We start from the raw sequence: 19,971 nt of genomic DNA on the forward strand, positions 1-19,971 counted from the left end.
AAACAACACTTTCTTCTAGCATTAGAGTTTCCAGATGAAATAAGATGGAAAAAAAACAACACAAGAAATAATCAGCTTAGACTAGAACACAAGACATGACTTCACCTATATGAAGCCCAGGAAAAAAAAGAGCAGGAAGACCAAATAAAGCATTCAAGATACGAATGTGAATAACAACCATATATTAGAATTCTGTATGAAATGCACAAATTCTGACCAAAAAACACCCCTTACAGATAACCATACAAGCTGTCTGATGTATAGCTCATGTCTGTAGAAAAAAGTGTTTAGATTACACTAAAATGTGAAGAATATCATAAATACACTATAGTGCCTAGGTATAGGAAAAAAAGAAAAAAACACACACAAAACAGATGGAGCTTTCTTTAGTCAAACCTCAACTTGAAAGACACACACTGTGTACAGCTGAAGCTTAGTTGGTGGTGTACTTCATGTCCTTCATGTAAAATATTCTGTCACTTTTAATTTTGTATCTTGTTTACTTTCTCTGTTACAAAAGAACTGGGACTTGTTTTTAGCAGCTCTGATTAAGTTTCTATTGATTTTTGAGATAGGAAATGGAACTTTCAGATTTCCCACATGAATTTAAAGCAAGTCAGATATTAACCTCGAGGTAAAACATCTGCCATGACATTCAAATAGACAAGTACTATCTTACTGAAAACAGCATCTGTGCTCAAAGCTCAGTGCTTCAGATTTGGATTTTAAGAACAATGTAAGCAACAGGACTGTATTTACGTGTTTATACACATAAATGTATTCACTTCCACATTTATTCAAATTTACATTCACTTACATATTCATTATCTCACACACACACAGTTAAAGCACAGTTAAAGTAGCTAAAGAAGCGAGTTACGGATGATGTCAAGGGAATGATGTCAAGGATTAAGAAGAACGTGAAAGGCAGGACAAAACTGGGAAGAGCTTTATTTATTTAATTTTTGTACATCACTTAGTTTTATTGTGCCTAACTTTTTAAAGAGAATTCACTATTTTTGAGGACCAGCATCTCCTTCTGCATCCAGCAATGTGTCAGATATGTGCATACACTTTGCAGCTTTTAATTTTCACTAACAAATATATCATTACTACAGGTAGTGGTAGATGGTATTTAGTAGACGAACATAAAACAAATATGCGTACAAAGTTGACATATATGCCATAAGTAGCACTTACTGAGCAGAAAACCATTACTTTCAAATTGATGAACTACCATCACAGTAGTTTTCTTTAATCCAGTTGTCAATGTATGTAATATTGGTGAACATTTCCAGAATATACACCTTTTGGAAGATTCTGAAGTCCATCCAAAATGAAAGAAAAATTCAGATGAAAGCAAAAGAAAAAAAAATTAAAGGGAAAAAATGTATCTTTAGAGATGGAGCTGAAACGTGGCACTACTTTTCCGTTTTGTCAAGCAACCATGACTATCACAGCTTGGTGGTGGTTAAAATGTCTGGCTGCCTAAAAAGCTAGAATGCACCAAGTATTTTATCCAACAGGCAAGTAGAGGGAACATTTTCAGGAATACTTAAGGACTTCAAAAAGTAAATTATGCCTGCTATCTTATCATTATAAGAGAGATCATCCTGAACTTCACATCTGGCTGGTAACAAACATGGAACCTTCCTATATGTGCCCTTTGCAATAGAAGGAGTATTCTGCAGCTGGTTAAACCCAGGTCAATATCTTGAGTCCTATTAAAAAGATAGGTGGTTCGATGCATTCGAAAAACCCTTGTAAAATAGTTTTGATCAGCAGAGTAGAACTCCTTTGCAATGCATAAAGGAAAAAATATAAACATATGTATATATCTATAAATAACTTAATCTTCCATTGCTGAATTAAAATTAGAGCTGTCACCAAAAAGATGGAAAGATAAAAGACATTTGAGGGATTTTAGGAAATGCTCTAATCCAAGAAAATCAGCTTCACAAGGGATCAAAAACTAGATGTTGGAAAAGATGAAACCATTCAATAACTAACTAACTGAATAACTAAATAACTAACTGAAATCTAAACTTAAACACAACTACTGCAGACCAGGTAAATCATCTCGTAGAAGGCCTTTTAAATGGTACTTTTGGAAACATGAAAGTATAGCAATATTTAAAAGTCCAGCTGTATTTAATAACAACCGTCCCAGGCCCCTATTTATGAAAGATAACAAAGGTCAACTTCATGAACAGGTTAAAATAAACAAATAAAGAACATTCAGCATCTTTTATTACTGCCTATAAGTTTGCAGCACAAACATATTCTGTGTATCAATAAAGTGTGTAAAATCTTGCAAGACATTTTTACAACTCCAAGCTGCTGTTACATCTGCTGGAAAATTGGAGCTGTGCCGTCTCTTTCCTTAGCAGTGATTCAGGATGCCTCTGGTTCTCCTTGTTCAATGTAAGACACTGTTGTGCCCTGGATTTTCAGAAAACAATGAAAACACCCTTAAAATGGAGCTTCATCCCACCAGTTACGCTAAATGCCCTGTGCATTTTCACATCAGACTACAAATGTTAGAAGGATGTGTGTGTGCATGTGTGTATGTGAAAGACTGCACGGTTTCCAGAATACTTAATAAAAAAGTAATAAATACGTAACATGAAAAATGGCACCACTAATTTCCCTATTGAAAAAAAATTAAAATACTATTGTGGAAAACTCTAATACATTTCTATTACTACTAAATTCTTTGTGAGAAAGAAACATATATGATACCACCTTTTTCATTATCAACATATTCCTATTTTATTTGGTGATTGCCTCTAGAAAGATCGCAAAGCAATTGTAGCTAGACTAGAGAGCTGCTTACACTGCAAAACTATTTCAGGAATATTTCAGGTGGTTTCCACCTGAACAACTTTGGGCTACTGACATTTATAAAAAGTATTCTACCTTATTTCCCTTTGTATACCTAAATATATCAGCCTTTGAGTACTGAAACAGTCATTTTGAATTTCAGAAGACTGGCAACTCCTCTGAATTTGCCAAATAAGGTAATCAGCATTTTCTCCTCTACATTTTTCTCCCCTACAATGGAAAATGATTCCTGGGTCCCTGTGCACAGAAATTCATATGGCATCACTATGTCACATATTCTGCAGGTTTAGGAGCCTTTGTTAAAGCCTTCATCGTTAAATGATTTGTTAAATGTATCATATTTTAACAAATGATACATTGACCCAGTCACAGGTAATCCAAATTTTTTTTGTGAAAATCATTAAATAGGAAATCATCACCTGTTCCTTCAACTGTTTTTTTGTTATCGGTGTCTATTTCTGCCTATAAGAGTGTCTTACCACCAGCCTTCTCTAGCTGCTGTGAAACCTTCTCACTGGCTTTACGTATGCACCAGAAACTGAGGCAGCTCGGTACAGAAGTTATTACTAGGATCTATTGAAATTGAATAAATACAGCCAAAAGAGAAAAGAACCAAATTCTGGTTCAGATCTTCAACTGAACTAGACTTAGCCACATTTGAAATGCATATCTGAACAGGGCATTTATAGTCACTTCTCATGAGCATTTCGTTTACAGGCACAGATGTTCAGAGAAAATACATTTTCATCTCAGGAAGAGATCATTTAAATTTAGCCTTCTGTGAACAGTCATACCAGTCAGGGAACAAGAAAAACACCAATCAAATTATATGACTAATCATTTTTAAGTTGTGCATAGATATATATTTGAATTTCAGATGCCAATCTGAAAAAAATGTTTCTGAGCTATAAGGAACATTCAAGCAAAGTGCTACATGTTCATGAGAACTTTGGTAATGGTAAAAGAGACACCAATCTTCAGATGAATTTCTCAAAACAAATTATTAAAAAAAACGTTTCTGAAAAACATATTTAAAACCTAGCTAGAAAGAAACCTGTCCTCAATTTTATTGAAGCTCTAGTGACAACTCAATACTTCAGTCTTCGATGACTTTTCTATAAAAAGTAGAGATTCAAACATTAATGAATGAAAATTTGTTTGAATGAAAATTAAAAATTGGAACCACTGGAAAGACATCTTCCACACATGTTCTTCATGCTGGAATGATTCAGAGGCTTTGAATTCCTAGTCTAATGAATCTCACTGAAATCTTGTAGTTGACAACTAACCCTTTTCAACAAAGAGTTTCATACAGAATTATCCTTTTCAAGGTAGTTCCCCTGTTCCCTTGTTCTCAGCAGGCTGAGGTTACGGGTGTCTGCAGTAAAAATGTGCTGTTTCAGAACTGCTACCACTTTCTATTTCTCCACTGGGAGTAAAGCCAAACTACTCTGAGACCACTGTCTTTCCCACATACTGTCAGTCTTAAATCTGTAGGACACACTGGAGTCATTTTAGATAAATGTCAAAAAGAGACAGAGGACGTAAAAGCAGAAAGAAGACAGCGGCTTTTCTTTGCAGGAAACAATATTCCATGACAGAAGACAAATATTTATTTCAAGTGAAAATAAGTTGGAAAATATTTTTTAAAGCTCAGCATAAAGAAGAAAAACATATTGAATCTTTTGAGAAATGCATTACAATAGAAACCAGTGGAAAAAAAAAAAATGTTTCTATGGAAGGTGATTTAGCTACTTTCTTGAAGCCTCACTGTGAATGCAAAGCCACCCTAGCAATAACAGTTCATGTGACTCTTCTTTCAGTTCTGTAAATAGGCATGGCATTAGTACATGAGGATATTGTTATGCCTAAGTTTTGATCTTCAGAGTGCGAGTTCTAGAAATGGAAAAAAACACTGTTATTGTTTTACCTTGTCTTCACAAAAAGATTAACATTCACTATCATGTAATATACATCATTACATTAATTAGATGGAGATTTGATTCTGATCAAAGCTAATTTTAACCACAGCCTTTCATACACTCTTCGAACATCTTCTGACAACTACTTTCAGTGAATATGGCAATATTCCTACAAATTCATATTTAAGATAATTCTTTTGTTGTTAGGCAAGTGTAGAGGAGAAAGTCCTCAAATATTGAGACACATTCAACTGGTTTAAATCAATATAATTACTGGAACTATGCAAATTTTAAATCCAGGTATCATTCTGTGTTTATAAAGTACTTTACCAACAAATGACTTGGAGGAATGACAGAGCCCTATATACCTGGGACAAAGTCTAATCCATTAGAGGCATCAAGTAGTAGATTAATACACAGGTATTTTCCAATCTGTGTTTGTTGTTTTGCTATGATGAAGGTTACTCAAGTAAATGATCAGGTACTATATTGTTACCTAAAGCATGAACAAGGTGTGTCTACTGAAAAATAAACAAAACGAAATAAACATGTTAATAAGGGAAGCCAGTGATTTTATTCTTAATTCCATAAAGAATAATGTAGGCTTATTTTTCTAAATGGTCCCACCCTGAATTAATCAGCCAAAATAACTTGGTGAAATAAGAAATCTTCATTTCCTGCTGTGTATGGCTCACTTTTGGGATTCACACCCCAGAGTTACATACAATAACTGAAGCCTCAGAAAAATCTGAGACATTATTTCAAGTCTTGTGTATGAATAAGAAAAAATACACTGGATTTTGTTCCTTTAGTTCTTCCCAGAATACTGTTACTTAATTTCATGCAAAGGAGGCAAAAAACCCTGTCCTTAATTAGTTCTTGATACAATTTATCTGCTTTTATGAGGGTTTGTCAGCACAGCATGAACCAGAATCATAGGAGACCACTACTTAGCTTGAGTTTATGCATGATTTGTCTTTAAGAACAGATTGGTTTGAATTGATAGATCTCACAGTAATTGCAGACACCATTGACTTTATCTATATAACAGGTCAGATGTGATTGGGATGCTCCCTTTTCAAGTGGTGTATTTATCTTTAGGATGACAAAACTCTGCATGTATTTAAGACCATAAATGGCATGTATTTGCAGGGATTTATGTTAGTTATCTTATAAGTCATTTATCAGCTGAAAAGCAGAAATAGCTCCCCGCAAATAAGGAAAAAAATCCAAATGTTTCCATTGCTATATTGTTTTGTGGAATATAGATACTGCTGGCAGTAAATGCAAACTCTCAAACTGCTTCCTCAAAGTACCAACTAACTCTCAAAATGCCCTTGAGAAGAGAGTAAATATTATTACAACACTTTACAGATGAGGCTGCTGGTGTACTAAAAGGCAAACCTGCCTCCACTAGCACAAAGTGATGCTTGATAATACAAGAAGAGAGTTTATGACTCTTCAGGTACATTTTTCATTCTTAACTAGGAAAACAAAGACTTTACTGAAAACATTCAGGTGGTGTCACTGAAGCAGGTATGTTACTTATCTTTGGCCATGGCAGGGAGAGGTTCTCAAGGTGATGTATTTGTTTCAAAGCCACTGGATCCTACATAGCATGGGAATTGAAGATCTTGCAGCTACTCTGAGGAAAGTGTAATGGTTTCTACATCAGCTCCAGCTTTCTGAAGTTGCAGAAATATTTGAGTCAGCTGGAATTCACTCAGACATTTGAAGGCAACTAGAGACATGAGGGTTAGAAATAATCATTAAAACATTTTTTAATGGGATAAAGAAACTTATACCACTTCCCTGCAGTTAGGTGTATCACACATGACAAGTGTGCTCACTCAGGGTGGCCTTACTTCTTTTATTAGTCTTTGCACTGCCCACAGGCCTTTGGCTAAGATGCTCTGCTATGGGGTATGCTTTGTACTCAGCTTACAATCAAGAAGAGGCTAAGCAGTCTTAGAGTATCTGTGCCTGCCTGACTTAGGTGTGTTATTACTCTTCGGCCACTAACCAGAATCTGGACAGGGAAGTTCGGGGCTGCCAAGTATCTGCTGCTCTTCTGGGAAGGGAGGAGTGAGAGGAGTTGGCTACAGCGCACCCAGCCTGCACCCAGCACTTCCATCACTGCCTCAGGCATTCTGCCCACTGCTGCACAAGGCTAACAGATCTGTCCAGGATCAGAAAGGATTTTGCTTATTAACTGTACACCCAATCTAAAAAAAAAAAAAAAAAAGGAAAAACGACTTTTTTCCATTTATATTTCCCCTGAAATATTTTGTAAACTGCAACCATATGTATGCTTCTTGAATATTAATGTGAAACCCTTCTGAGGGTTATGGTTTCTTCCTGGGGAATCCTAAAATGCTTTACATTCATGGGCATGATCCTGCAAGTGCTGGCCATGAAGAATTCCCCACTGCTCCAGTGGGGGTTCTGCTTGAGAGGTTTCAAAGCTTTTAACAATATTAGACTGTAACAGCACCCCGAGGAGCTTGTGAACATGCCAGCCAGGATGAAGCAGAGCTAACTGCTACTCTTAAAAACATGTCACAGGATCTTTCATCGACAGACTAGACAGATTATTTGAGAATGAGTCGAACTGCTCACACCCACAGCTCCTGCCACATGCTAACCCCAAGCACTTCAGTTACTGGAGAGTGTGAGCCCTGCTGCACATGGACACGAACCACTGTGGCCTTGTTCAGACACAAGGCAATGGGGACAGGAAATCTGGCGTACTGCTAGGTGTCACTGTTTGGTTTTAAGAAATTCAAGAGACCTCCTGACATATGACAAGGGTAAACTCTTAGTATGAAGCTGGTGTAAGTCTGGGGCTTGCTTGCACCATATGAAGTGACTGAGATGGGTTGCAAACTTGAGGAGGGAGAGGTAGGCAGTGTGTTTCTCAAAATATTACCTTAAGCTTGAAGTCAGTTACTGTATTTTAAGACACCAAAAATTAAACAGCTTTAATTTAAGATCTACAATACTCTATATAATTATTAATTTCGCCTCTCTATTCTCAAGCACACCATGAGACTGTATGGAAAAAGGCCATGGCATGTGGGAATCAGATGGTGTTATGTAATTCTGATATATTAATAATACAAGATAATCCTATTTGTTATGCAATTAAAGGTTGTATAAATATTGAAGAACATGACAGATGAACCTAACTTGCATGAGTAACATCTATTTTTCTGACTTATACTGCATGATTTTGTAAACCAAATAATTTTCTTTAAAAGTTATTTATGTGCATATAAAATGTAATGCAGCAAGAAAGTATGAGAGCTTAATGTGCTAAGGATGAAAGGATATTTTGTCTTTTAATTACGGAAAGCTTTTTTTTCATTTAATTTGCTACTGGAATACTGGCTTTACTTTTTAGTACTAGTTCCATTGCTAATATTATTACTTGTACTTTGGTGTTGTGTTTTTTTTCTCTCCATCAAGAAAATACGTGGATTCATAAAATTCATAAAACGCTGGCAAGCTAGAACAAAAGAAAAAAAAAAAAACAAAAACCGTACAAACTTTCACAAAAACTCTCCCCCCCCTTTGGTTTTGAGGTGACTTATGAAAGTTGGTGAAAAGAAGATGAAGAGAATAACTGTCTGCTGAGTTTCTCAGTGCAGTTTTGTAACAAGTGCAGTAGATGTTACACCAATCACCATTTCCAGTTAGTGGAGAACAGTGAATTTGGCACACCTATCATTTCTAATAAGAGACAATCCCCAAATTAAGGAGCCTCACAACATCTACCATAATCATTTATGTGCTCACTGATGGTCACATCTTCAGAGCATACCGTTACATATATTATTATTATTAATTTTTTTTAATCAAAAGCAGCATCTTTATGTAAGAGCTTTTTGCCATCAGGCGCTTGGCAGGAAATCCCAAGGTAAGCCGTAATAGAAATTAATGATAATCTGTGATGGAAAAATAATAGAAAAACTTGAAAGCTGCAGCACAAGCACTTGCTTGTAAAAGGTACAGCCAACTGTCAACCATGTATGTTCAAGATAAAGTACCTGTTTTGATAGCCTAGATCCTACAAGCCATACATGAGTGCTTGGAAAAATGGGCATTTCATTTTGGAAGCTCACACAGAAACCAGCTGCCTCTGCCTAGGCAGAGCCATTTTGCAATTTCATCCTAAGCATGTGTTTTGTTTGTCAGGGCACTATATTGATGAATACCTTTATATTGCAGAAATCTGGCAGAATTCACAATCTGCTCTTTAATTTGTGAAATGAATGCTAATTTCAATAGGATCATTGCCTAATAGAAAAGCAACTTGTATTTTCAGTAGCATATTAGCCTTCCCTGCTGTAACATATGGTGCTATGCTGCAACGCATAAAGGAATTACCATTTCTGAAGGACACAGAGGGACAGCAACTTTGAGAAGCCACAGGTATTTCAAAGTGGCGTAGGTTTGGAGTTTAAGCTACTCATTTGGATTAATTGTCCAACTTTAGCCCAACTTGTATTATACTGCCTGATTTTCAACTACTGGAGAGCCTTATGAACCACGGCACAATTCTGTCTTTCTGACTACAGTCTGAGTGGTTTGTACTTGTTACCAATACATGGTGTGGCTCATGGCATTAGTGGTTTGTCACATTTAGCTGCAAACTGACTTTGGGCATGGGGTTTCCTACACAGTGCTGTAATTTGGTCAATACAACTATCTGAAATCCCTGCAAACTGCTATACTTGTATATAGTTTTTGTCAAAATCTGCAATAAATGCACATTTTATTAGAACTCATAAAATTGACTAATAAAGCTAAAGCAAAATAGCTTTCTTATTATATGACATCTGACTGAAGACTTATCTATTTGAACAATGCTTGACATAGTTCTTTATTTCTCCTAGGAAGAGAAAGAAAGCACTAAACTGAAGTTACAGTTTAAAAGGGACATTTTTTGTCAAAATGAAAGAGGAGGGAAAAGTCCTAACACAAGACAGATTTGACCACTGAGGCTTGATGCTACAATGCATAGTTTTGTTTGTTCCATGATAAAGAAGGAATCTGGTTATGTGTATTTCTAAAATAATTTGATAAAATTGTGCATTTTGTGTAGCCAGTGAGAGTTTTTCTATCAACTTACAGTCAAGGTCTCACCAGTTGTCTCTGGCTATGCTGGTAACTTCAGCCTATGTAATGCTTGTCCTTTCTAAGCAAAAATATTTTAAGTACTTCATTCCTGGTATGCCAGCCTGTCACATATCTGCCACAGATGTAGCAAGTACATATATTATTTACATTTTTGTCATTTAAATTGTGCAAGTACTGTTACTGTCAAACTTCGACTGCAGAATGAAGTGCAGGGAGACAAATAATATACCTTCATTCTCCCTGACAACAAACTGCAAGAAAATATGCACTAAAAAATAAACTGCATCATTAAAATATTTGATACATAATTAAACCACTTGACTCAGTATTAAAACAGTTAATGATGAGTGACTGCTGACTTGCATGGTTTTTATCAACTGGTCTCTCTCTAGTGTTATTATATAATGGTCCTTCAATGCTGCAATGTACAGTAATTTAGTATCATGACAACATCATATACACTCTATGTATTTCTGCTGTGTTCAAAAGATTGGCCTTTCCTAGTTGTTAGTCTTTAACTAGGTTAAAATTCTCAATACTTTAGTAACATGCATAGAAAATTTCCTTACAAACACCTATGTGAGAAGAGGGTAAGTAACCATCAGCCAAATGAAAGCTTTGTAACGCTAAGCACTTGACAACCGACCACCACGTTCAATGTGACACCATGATCCCTGTAGTTGGAATCAACATATTTTTGCATGGACACCACTATGTGGTGAACTGGTGATTACAGCATTTTCCTATTCCTAAAATCAAAGCTCTTGTTAAAGGTTAAGGTCTGCCACCTACTGAAATTATTGCAAGGAATACAGGAAAATTCTGCTGATGTCCTTCTTGAAGAACAGAAAATAGCACAGTAACTCAAGTGAATGCATATATGCTATTTTATGTAATTCTATTTCTACACAGTATATGAAAAGTCAGTATTAATGTACTAGAGTATATTCCTCCTTTGATAGACAGAAATTCCATCTGTTACTCCTTATATATATGGTTGTCTCCAACTCTCCCACTTTGTTTTAACATGGTTTGCTCACAGGACTGGTAGTTAGACCATCTGGCTACAGGTTCTTCTACATCAGACACCATCTTCAACTTCAAACATTAATTTCTCTGTGTTCCATGTTTCTTCTAAATTAGACTCCTTTTTGTCTGCTTTATTCACTGTGATTACAAATGCGTACTTAGTACACCAGTCATGGTGCAGCTGTTATCTATGGCCTGAGAACATCAACAGGATGAAGGATCACAGAAATGCACTGTCAGTGACGTTCCCCATTGGAAGCCTCCTGAGAAAAGTTCTTTTTTCATGCGCTGTAGAGCCTAACCGTAACAGCTTTCTACAGCCTGTGCCAGATATTGCTGTGCTCTGATTCCTGGCATCCAATTCAGATATCCAATGGATATTTTATTTTCTCTGGCAAGCTGAAGAATATCATAGGTGAAAGGTCCAGATTCAGCTGTCATTTGATAACACATGATTATACAGGACTTAAGACAGAAGTTTGTGAAAGACCATTTCTTATCAACTTACACAAAGAGCACAAAGGTAAGAAGCCTTCCCTTGTGCTTGAAACCAGTTAGCTGAGGATATCTAGAATTCAATTTGTGGAATGTCACATCACCTAATTTTCTAATGCAACTTCAGTGAAAACTGAAAACCAGATATCAGTACATATTATCAAGTTAGCTGAGAGAAAAATTTTAAAAAATACGCTTATTTTACAGTAAGAATGTTTTGCTGCTGGGAGCCATCCTTTATTATTGCTAGAATATCCTTTGTTGTATGTGAATAAATGCCTTCTAAACATATCATTAATACTGACACAACTTTTCCTTTCAACATACTGTAAGCTTCCTTCTAGAACATGGCACGAAGAAAAATGAAAGCTTTGTGCAGTATAATAAATATTTCCATAGAATTCTATATAGTATTTCTGTTTTACATCATGTTTCATTTATCAACCTGAATTAGGCTTTTGAAAGAGAGGGAAATGCAGCTTTGCAGTTCAGTACCTTTTCTAGTCTTTTCTTGCAATAACAAAATTGCTTAATGTCATTTCAAGTTCATCCTCTTCCATACACACATGGACACAGAGCTATGGGTAATTCACTTACACAGTTCAACATCTCCTTTGTCACAGATGGTAAATGTGCAGATTTTTCCCTCAAGGAAAGAAACTCTTTTATAAAATAATTGTATATTCTGCTCCTTTTTTCCTTCACTGATGCTCTTCTATTGTTATTATACTCTGTCAGGCTGGTAATTAGCATTCAGGCTCCATCTGACACAAATGCAGTTCTCAATCCTCCTTAAAAATCCCTTAGGACACACATGATAAGTAAAATAATGTGAGCTGGTAAAGGGGCAAAAGTGCTAAAAATTTTTTAAAAAGAATGAATGACTGAAAAACATGAGACAGTGAATAACCACAGACTGCTTTTGTCATGCAGTCAATGCATGGCTCTTGTTCAGCGAGCGGCATGGAGCTAATCCTACTGCGTGGAAAAAGCTTTCAGAATGCTACAGTTGTCTTCCTGTGGTTCTCCTTTGCTTTTCCTACACAAAGATCTGTATCCTTTTCCCATTATCACCTTGCTCCCAGCCTTCTAAGGCACCCATTGTAGCTGGGTTTCCCTCTTGTTACTCACAGTGATTGCACCTCCTCCTTTCTCAGGTCTCGCCTTGGAATAAGCATTTCTTCTTTTGAGTCAAACATGTTTTCAAATTTTTGTCATGAATTACTTAAGGTATCATATTGCTCTGAACTTTTTTATCTAGATATTATCATTCTTGGTAAGACAATAACGTTTCCTTAAGGTTATGTACACACACAGAATTCCTCCCTATTCAATGACAGTGCTGTCACTGGAAATTAGAAGAATTGTTCTTGCAGTTCATCCGACAGCCTCCTTTCAGTAATTTCTCCTTTCAATGACCAGTGTGATCACAGATTAGGTCTAACCCAGAAATTACATAAAACTAGCACCACCCAATATTTCATGTTTACTGTAACACTGACCTCACACGCGGTTGTGCTTTCATGTAAGTCAGGCAGGAGGCACTGAGCATTCAGACTCACACAGCACTCACCCTCATATCAGCCCATCGTATTAATGACGAGCTGGTTTTCTGCCTTCATATACATGCAGAAACAGGTGGGACAGGGCAGTAATTCACACTGAACCTATTGCTTGGATATTATATCCCAGTATCCTAAAGTCACTAAGGAAATGACATTAAAAAGGAACTTGAACCTTGATACCAAATTACTATGAAAGAATTGCTAAGACAGAGACGTCAAAAGCCCCGTAGCTCTCAGAAAAGTCATGCAACAAAGTAGAGAGACGGTAATCTCATAAAGGTCGGTGGTGTGCATAAACACAGAACACTGTAATTCCTAATTTTGTCATGTAAAAAGCCTGTACCCTAACATCAGCACAACAAACGGAACCTACCAAGTACAGTCAAAAGCATCACACAAACTCCTGTTTTGACAGAAAGGACAGAAATTTAATTTTTCTGAAAACTGACCTGAGATGCATCTACTGGCATAAGACTAGCAAGCAAGAGATGTTCCATCAGTAGCATCACCAGATGTTGAGGCCTAGGCATGAGATCAGTGACTACAGAAGAATCTCAGACTTCATAGAAAGGTAAGTACAGCTGGAGTGCCGCGCCATACAGCTCACAGTCATACTGCTTCAAGTCCACCCACTGTGCTAAAGCTAAGGAGCTACTCTACACACAGAAAGCACGGTACCAAACACAATACAAAGGTCTCAGATGTGACATCTTCAGATATGAACTACTGAGTTGTTAACAGACATGTAACCCCTAAGAACACCAAACTAACGCTAATATTAACTACGGCTCTGACATGGCAGTATGTGCCTTGACATCAGCCTTACATCCTAGAAAAACTCCCTCGTTCACAGACAGGGAGAGACACAGAGACCTATTCAGAGCAAAGAGTAAGAAGTTCACGAGATCAAAAGATCTACACTTGTATAATTCCTCCACAGGTGAGGTAACAGCCAGCGTGTGTACCATGATTCATGCACAACCATGCAGTCCAAAGCCTCTCACCAGGTATCTGTTTATCTGTGGGAGACAATCAGCTGATATATATCATTTATAATCACATGTAATTTCTAATTGTAAAATGCAGTCCTAGAGTAAGCAAAATATCTATGAAAACTTGTATGAGAATAGAGATTTAATTTGGAGTACTTGTATCAAATACTGTGAAAGTGAGATTATGTGTAGAAACAACTACACCAGGTAATTCAGAGCACACCCAGCATAAAGTACACTATTTTCAGAAGTGGAACAGATTGAAAATAACCCGACTTTGCATATGCTTAATGGAGTCTTCTGTAGTTTCTCTTACTAAGTGGCTGGGGTTCTGTGTAAAACATTACATCTGTAACATTCACAGATCTTACACAACTGGCATCTGACACAACATTCTGAGAAAATAAACCATACAGTCAGCTGAAAACGCTGCCTTGCTCCTGTGCAAAAGAGTGGAAGAATAATCTTCAAAGCCTTTCTGTTTCTATACCTGTGTGTCACAGACCTGGAAATATTTCGGATTGCTTTGTTCATCTGGGGTGCTTTCTCCTATCACTGTAATAACCTCATCCTTTACTAGGTAAACCAAGAAGGATTAGGGTTTCTTTTAGTCTGGGATTTATGGCTACAATGGATTTAAACACTTGGGAACATCTGCCACAGTACCCAAGAAGGAACGATGAAATACCCAATTCAGGAAAAAAAGTTTGTGGTGCATTGCAGGCTTTCTGCAGTAAGTTGTGCCTCCTCCTGACCTCTAACATAACTTCACCCTCCATACACTGCTCATTACCAATAAGAAGACCTTGCTCATATGTTCATACTTTTCCTGTAGCAGAATTCCCCTTCTGTGGGATCTCAAAAGTCCAGAAGTCCAAAAGAGGGAGTGCTGGAAAGGACAGAGAGGGACAAAAGTTCAGATTCTACATCACCAACTCAGCTTGGAGGCCAGATAGCTCCCAGTAGCCTCTGTGTAATTTTAAGAGGCAATATATCACAGAGTCAGGTGATACCTCAGTGACATTTCATCTCCATTCACATCATGGACACCAGCTGTTTTTCCACAGGAGTACACTGTCTAAATGTACATGCATTTGAGTATAGAGCTGGGGAACTGGCCTGGTAGTATAGCACAGGTCTTTCCTGCAAGGGGCATTGGTTTCAAGCCTTCTCCTAATGACCTGGGGCTAATACTTTACACCATCCTTTGGTGAAGCAAGTGGAGGAACCCACAATAATGATGCTGTCCTGTCTGAAGGTACTACCTGAAAAAATGATAAAGAGAGAACCTCCTGGGATGTCTTCTCCTTTACACTTTATGTGGGTTTCCTGGAAAAGTGGGTGGTTAGGCTCAGGACTAGCTGTAGTTTCATTATACCAAAATGTCTAAATCTTAGATATTTTAAAACTTACTTTCCCTTTTTGAATTTATTTGAGAAGTATTTTGAATTATATATTTGACATCCACGTATCGTTCTATCCCTAAAGTTCTGCAACATGAATGCACAGAAATATCCAACTACTTAAAATAAGAATCCATATCACACATTTCCCATATTTCATCACACTTCTATTGTCATGTATTGAAAAAGCAGATCCAGATAATATCACATTTGACTGGCCAATGCACTGACCTGTGTAAAGCAACCTATGATAGAGTAGGTTGAAATACCATTTTTTCTGATGCTTTCAAGGCAAAAGATGGAGGCATTTCAGTTCTCAGCATAGTAAGAGAAAATTATCTTCATAGATTTATTGAGGGAATAAATACATCTTTACTTATCTGATCACTTCCATTCATTCTAATGGCAACATGTTGCTCTGCAGCCATTAATAAAACAAACATGCCCCATACCAAGCAAAAATGCTGACCATACTAAAATAAGTGAGTCAATACATTGTCCAAGCATGTAAATACATTAAATGACAGCATAATTAATCCTCAGTCCATAATCAATGAGGAACAGTAAGGCCTTGTGAAAAATTGAAGACACCAAAATGAGACTGAATTTTCTCTGAGCTAAAATGTGGAGTCACTAGTCAATGAATCCTCCCTCAGGAGACTGTAACAAATACAAAGAACTAGCTCAAGGACAGCCAGAGTTGTAAATTGAGAACTATAAAAAAATAAAAATGTAACGATTGTGCCAGCATGTTTATAATTTATAGGTTGGAGTTACAGGTGAGAAATAGGGGTTAGCAGTGTGTTATAATCTGAACTAGAGTCAGTAAAGTACTGCAGAACCACTAAATCACCACTTCTCTCATTGCATGTAGTTTAAAAACATATAATAAAACTATCACACAAAGCTACTTTCTTTTGGGGTTTGACGTTGGAGCTGTGGATACCAATCTGCTCAAAGTTAGAACACTACTAGGGAGTCCAGCAAAGGAAAGCTCTTAATTTTTGCTATATTTTTTTTTTCTTTGCATTGGGCACTTGGCATAAAAGTATAAAAAGCAGTGGAGTCTTTTTGTCATAACTAAGGCAGGCAAGAAAATGAGTTCTACTTCACATTAAATTTTGGTGTTCTCAAAGTTAATTCCATTTTGATAATCTAATTTAAGGTACAGAAGAAAGTTTGAGCATGTATTATAATAAGCTGAAGCTGGAGTCTTTAATCCTGTGCAGAGCTGAGTAACTCAGAGTTCAAAATGCCCTTCCCTCAGTGGGTGTGGAGGCCAATACAGACTGGAGTCTGGCAGGACTGTTCTTCGTAAACGGAGGAGGCTGCCCCCGGCCATGCTCTGCTGTGCCTGAGCAGCTTCTGTATGGTTTTATATCACTGCTTTGGGTCGCTTCTTGGAAGTGACTCCCCCTTTCAGACAAGTGAATTGAATGGAGTGACTCTGCGTGCCTTTGCTAATAACTGAAAAAAACAGCATTGTACCACATTTACATTTTGGGGGGTCATCCATCTCTCCAGGTGGGACAGTTTCCCTTGCTTCCCATGTACACAGCAACCATGAATGCCTACCAGTGTTATATCCTTTATAACGTATAGGAAGGTCCTGTAACACAGTATATAAAGACAGACATGTATCCATCCAGATGTTTCCTTAATGATGCATGATAGCTATAAATACCTAAAATAAATTTATAAGCAACCTTCAAGATGTTTACTATTCATCTGGCAAACTAACCATTTGCGCTGAAATTCACTGAGGTACTGCATTATTCAGCCATCATGAGCCGAAGGTTGGACTTCAGGCTTAGACTAGATGATCTTCGAGGTCTTTTCCAACCTGACTGATTCTATGACTCTGTGAATTTAACCCAAACACTGAAATACTATTTGGCACTCAGCACTGTTTGTCCATGAAAGGACTTGGATGTAAAAGATCTTCCTGATTACATTATTTTCTGATGGTCATACCTTTAATTTAAATTCCAACAATTTTAGATGTGCATTTTTTCACTGTTAAACACTCCCAGCGAGGACAACTGCAGCATTAATGGTAACAAAACATTGCCACTAGGAAAAAAAAAATCTTGAGATTGAAGTGATGGTATTTCAGCAGTGAAACTGGTAGCCAGTAAGAAGGCAACCAGCCTCTTAAACTGAACAAATCCAGTGGTGTCGTTTTCTTCCTGCATTTAGAGCTCTTTCTTTGAAACAAGCCTAACAAACACGCTGACAGTTGTGTGACAGACAGAAATCCTACCAGGCAAGCTCACAAGCTATGTCTATGTGGGGGCTTGACAGTACTTTGACTTTTTGTGGGACTAACTAAGTAAACATAATTGAAATAGTAGTCCTCTGTTCTCAGGTTGTTCACTAAACACATTTCCCTTAGACTCAACTAACCCACCAGTCAGTGAAACCTGAAGATGGTGTTAAACTTACTCTGATCTGTCACAGGTTCCTGAGTATCTGTGAGAGAGGAACTGGGTAGAGTATGGCAGTGATGTTTCAGCAGCCAAAACTTAACAACAAATTAATTTTTAAGGAAACACAGGGAATAGACCCTAGCACCAAAGGACTTTTAGCATTTTAGGTATATAAGGAAATGTATTAATTATTCAATGAATAGTTTCAGACCTTCTCAAGACAAAGGTTAAATCTCCATCGCTTCACTGTTGCAAACTGAAGGTTGAAAATGAAAGCTATGGGATAACACAGAAGTCCACATCTGCAGAAGAGATACAATGCTTCCCATATTCCAGAGTAAATTTAAAAAAAAAAAAAAAAAAAGCATTCTGAGGTAATTTTTTGAGAGAGTTACTATTTGCTATAAAGCTAAGAGCAATCCAGCACCACAGGAGAACCCTCACATACTGCAGGAGAGAAAACAGCTAGCCAGAAAGATAGAAAGCTTCCCAGCCCACTTAGGCTCAGGGCTCATCCCATTTGCAGCATGCTGTAATCATCAGAAACTGCTGGAAAGTGTATAATGCATTTAAAATCTACTGCTGTAGTTTACATTTAGCTGTAAACTGGGTTTAAGCTAGCTAACTCAGGACCATAGCAGCAGAGGTCAACACCAGCTGAAAAGCCCACACCAGAAGCACCTGCTGTTCTGAGGTTGCTGCCGGCAAGGCAGCACAAAGCTTCTGCAGCTGCAAAAAGCCTCACAGATACCTAGGAAGGAAAGCTGAAGCCAAGTACAAGCTGTGTGAGAGACACTTTTTTGAGCAGCCTGCTTTGATCTCAAGGGGATTTAGCATCTCTGTAGACCACAGCTACTACAGGGTCATCTCAGGTAGAAAGGCTCGAGCCTTCTCAACTGTTGCCATCTGAAGAAATGCTCCCAATGGTCTTGGGAAACTGGAACCCAGTAAATGAGAAGATAAGGCTAAGGGCCACGGGAACTCCATGACACATGTCAGGTAACAAATTACCTGGTCTATTTTAGCCAAGCTTCAATAGCAGAACAGATTCACTGTACATGAATTGGTGCAGGCTGATCTGGGGTTGATCAAAGCATGGAGAAAAGAATAACGCAGTTTTAAGTATGCTTCATGATATATTGGATATATTATGTAGGAAAGAATTTGCATGCAATATGCAGTATATTTTTCTATTTTACTTTGTGAAAAATGGATGTGATGTATTTCACTTGACATTATTAAACACAAAGAAATGCTTGATTTGCAAACTGTCTTGAAATATCTGCCGGGTCTAGTGAGAGTTGTCTCTGCCTGTGGCAGGGGGTTGGAATTATGTGATGAAACCCAAACCATTCTAGGATTTCAAGATGCCACTGTTTGACAACAGAGCCTACAAAGGAACTAGATTCCATGTGGTGGTGGTGTACAAAGTTACTTCTATCACAAATGTAAAAGCTTTGAGATTCACATTCAAACCACACAGATGCCTCTCTTATGGGGAGCCCAAATTCTCAGGAGGCTTCAGGTTTTTAATAGAAAACGCATATGTCTACATGCCAGAGACAAAGCCACAGTTGTGGTTTAGCAGCATAAATCCACAGACTTGCTCAAATTCAGAAAAACTTACAACACTTAATGGACCCGGTATATCTTGAGTATATAGTTCTATTTTCTTCACAAGAAAAATATTTGACCTGTATGCATATTTGCATATGAATTTCCATTTGTCAATATTTGTATCTTCTGTCTAAAGAAGGAAAGTGCCAAGTACATCGTGCAGAAAAACTTCCACCAGATCAGCCCTAGCTAATTAATATTGGAAAGTTATAAAGTGGGACAATCAGGAAATACATTTTCAAGCTCGTCAGACTCCAGTTCAATAATCTCTTTAGTGAATTTACTGAATTTGTGTGTTTGTTTTTTTTTTTCTCTCCTAATCTCATTCTACGTTCTTGAAAACAGGAAATTGCCTCCATTCTAAACGATCAATTTGCCCGCATATAGCACGCTGCTTCTCTGTGGTCACAGTTGCAGGAATAAATATCAGATGAGAAAGGTTTCCATTTTGCCAATGAATTTAGACAGAATGCAGCCTACAAACAAAAGTCATGACGTGCACACACCTTAGGCACTTGGTGTGGGCTAGCCAG

At 37.4% G+C, this 19,971-nt stretch overlaps 1 long non-coding RNA gene across 1 annotated transcript in view; it reads right to left on the reverse strand.

The window, feature by feature from the left end:
* Positions 1–895: 895 nt before the first annotated feature.
* Positions 896–19,971, reverse strand: part of LOC137864374 (uncharacterized) — a 147,855-nt gene continuing 128,779 nt past the window's right edge. The window contains exon 3 of the long non-coding RNA XR_011101462.1: positions 896–2,442. This is a non-coding gene — a long non-coding RNA (uncharacterized lncRNA). The remainder of the gene's footprint in view (positions 2,443–19,971) is intronic.

This window comes from Anas acuta, chromosome 14 (assembly GCF_963932015.1).
Source record: "Anas acuta chromosome 14, bAnaAcu1.1, whole genome shotgun sequence".
NCBI lineage: Eukaryota > Metazoa > Chordata > Aves > Anseriformes > Anatidae > Anas > Anas acuta.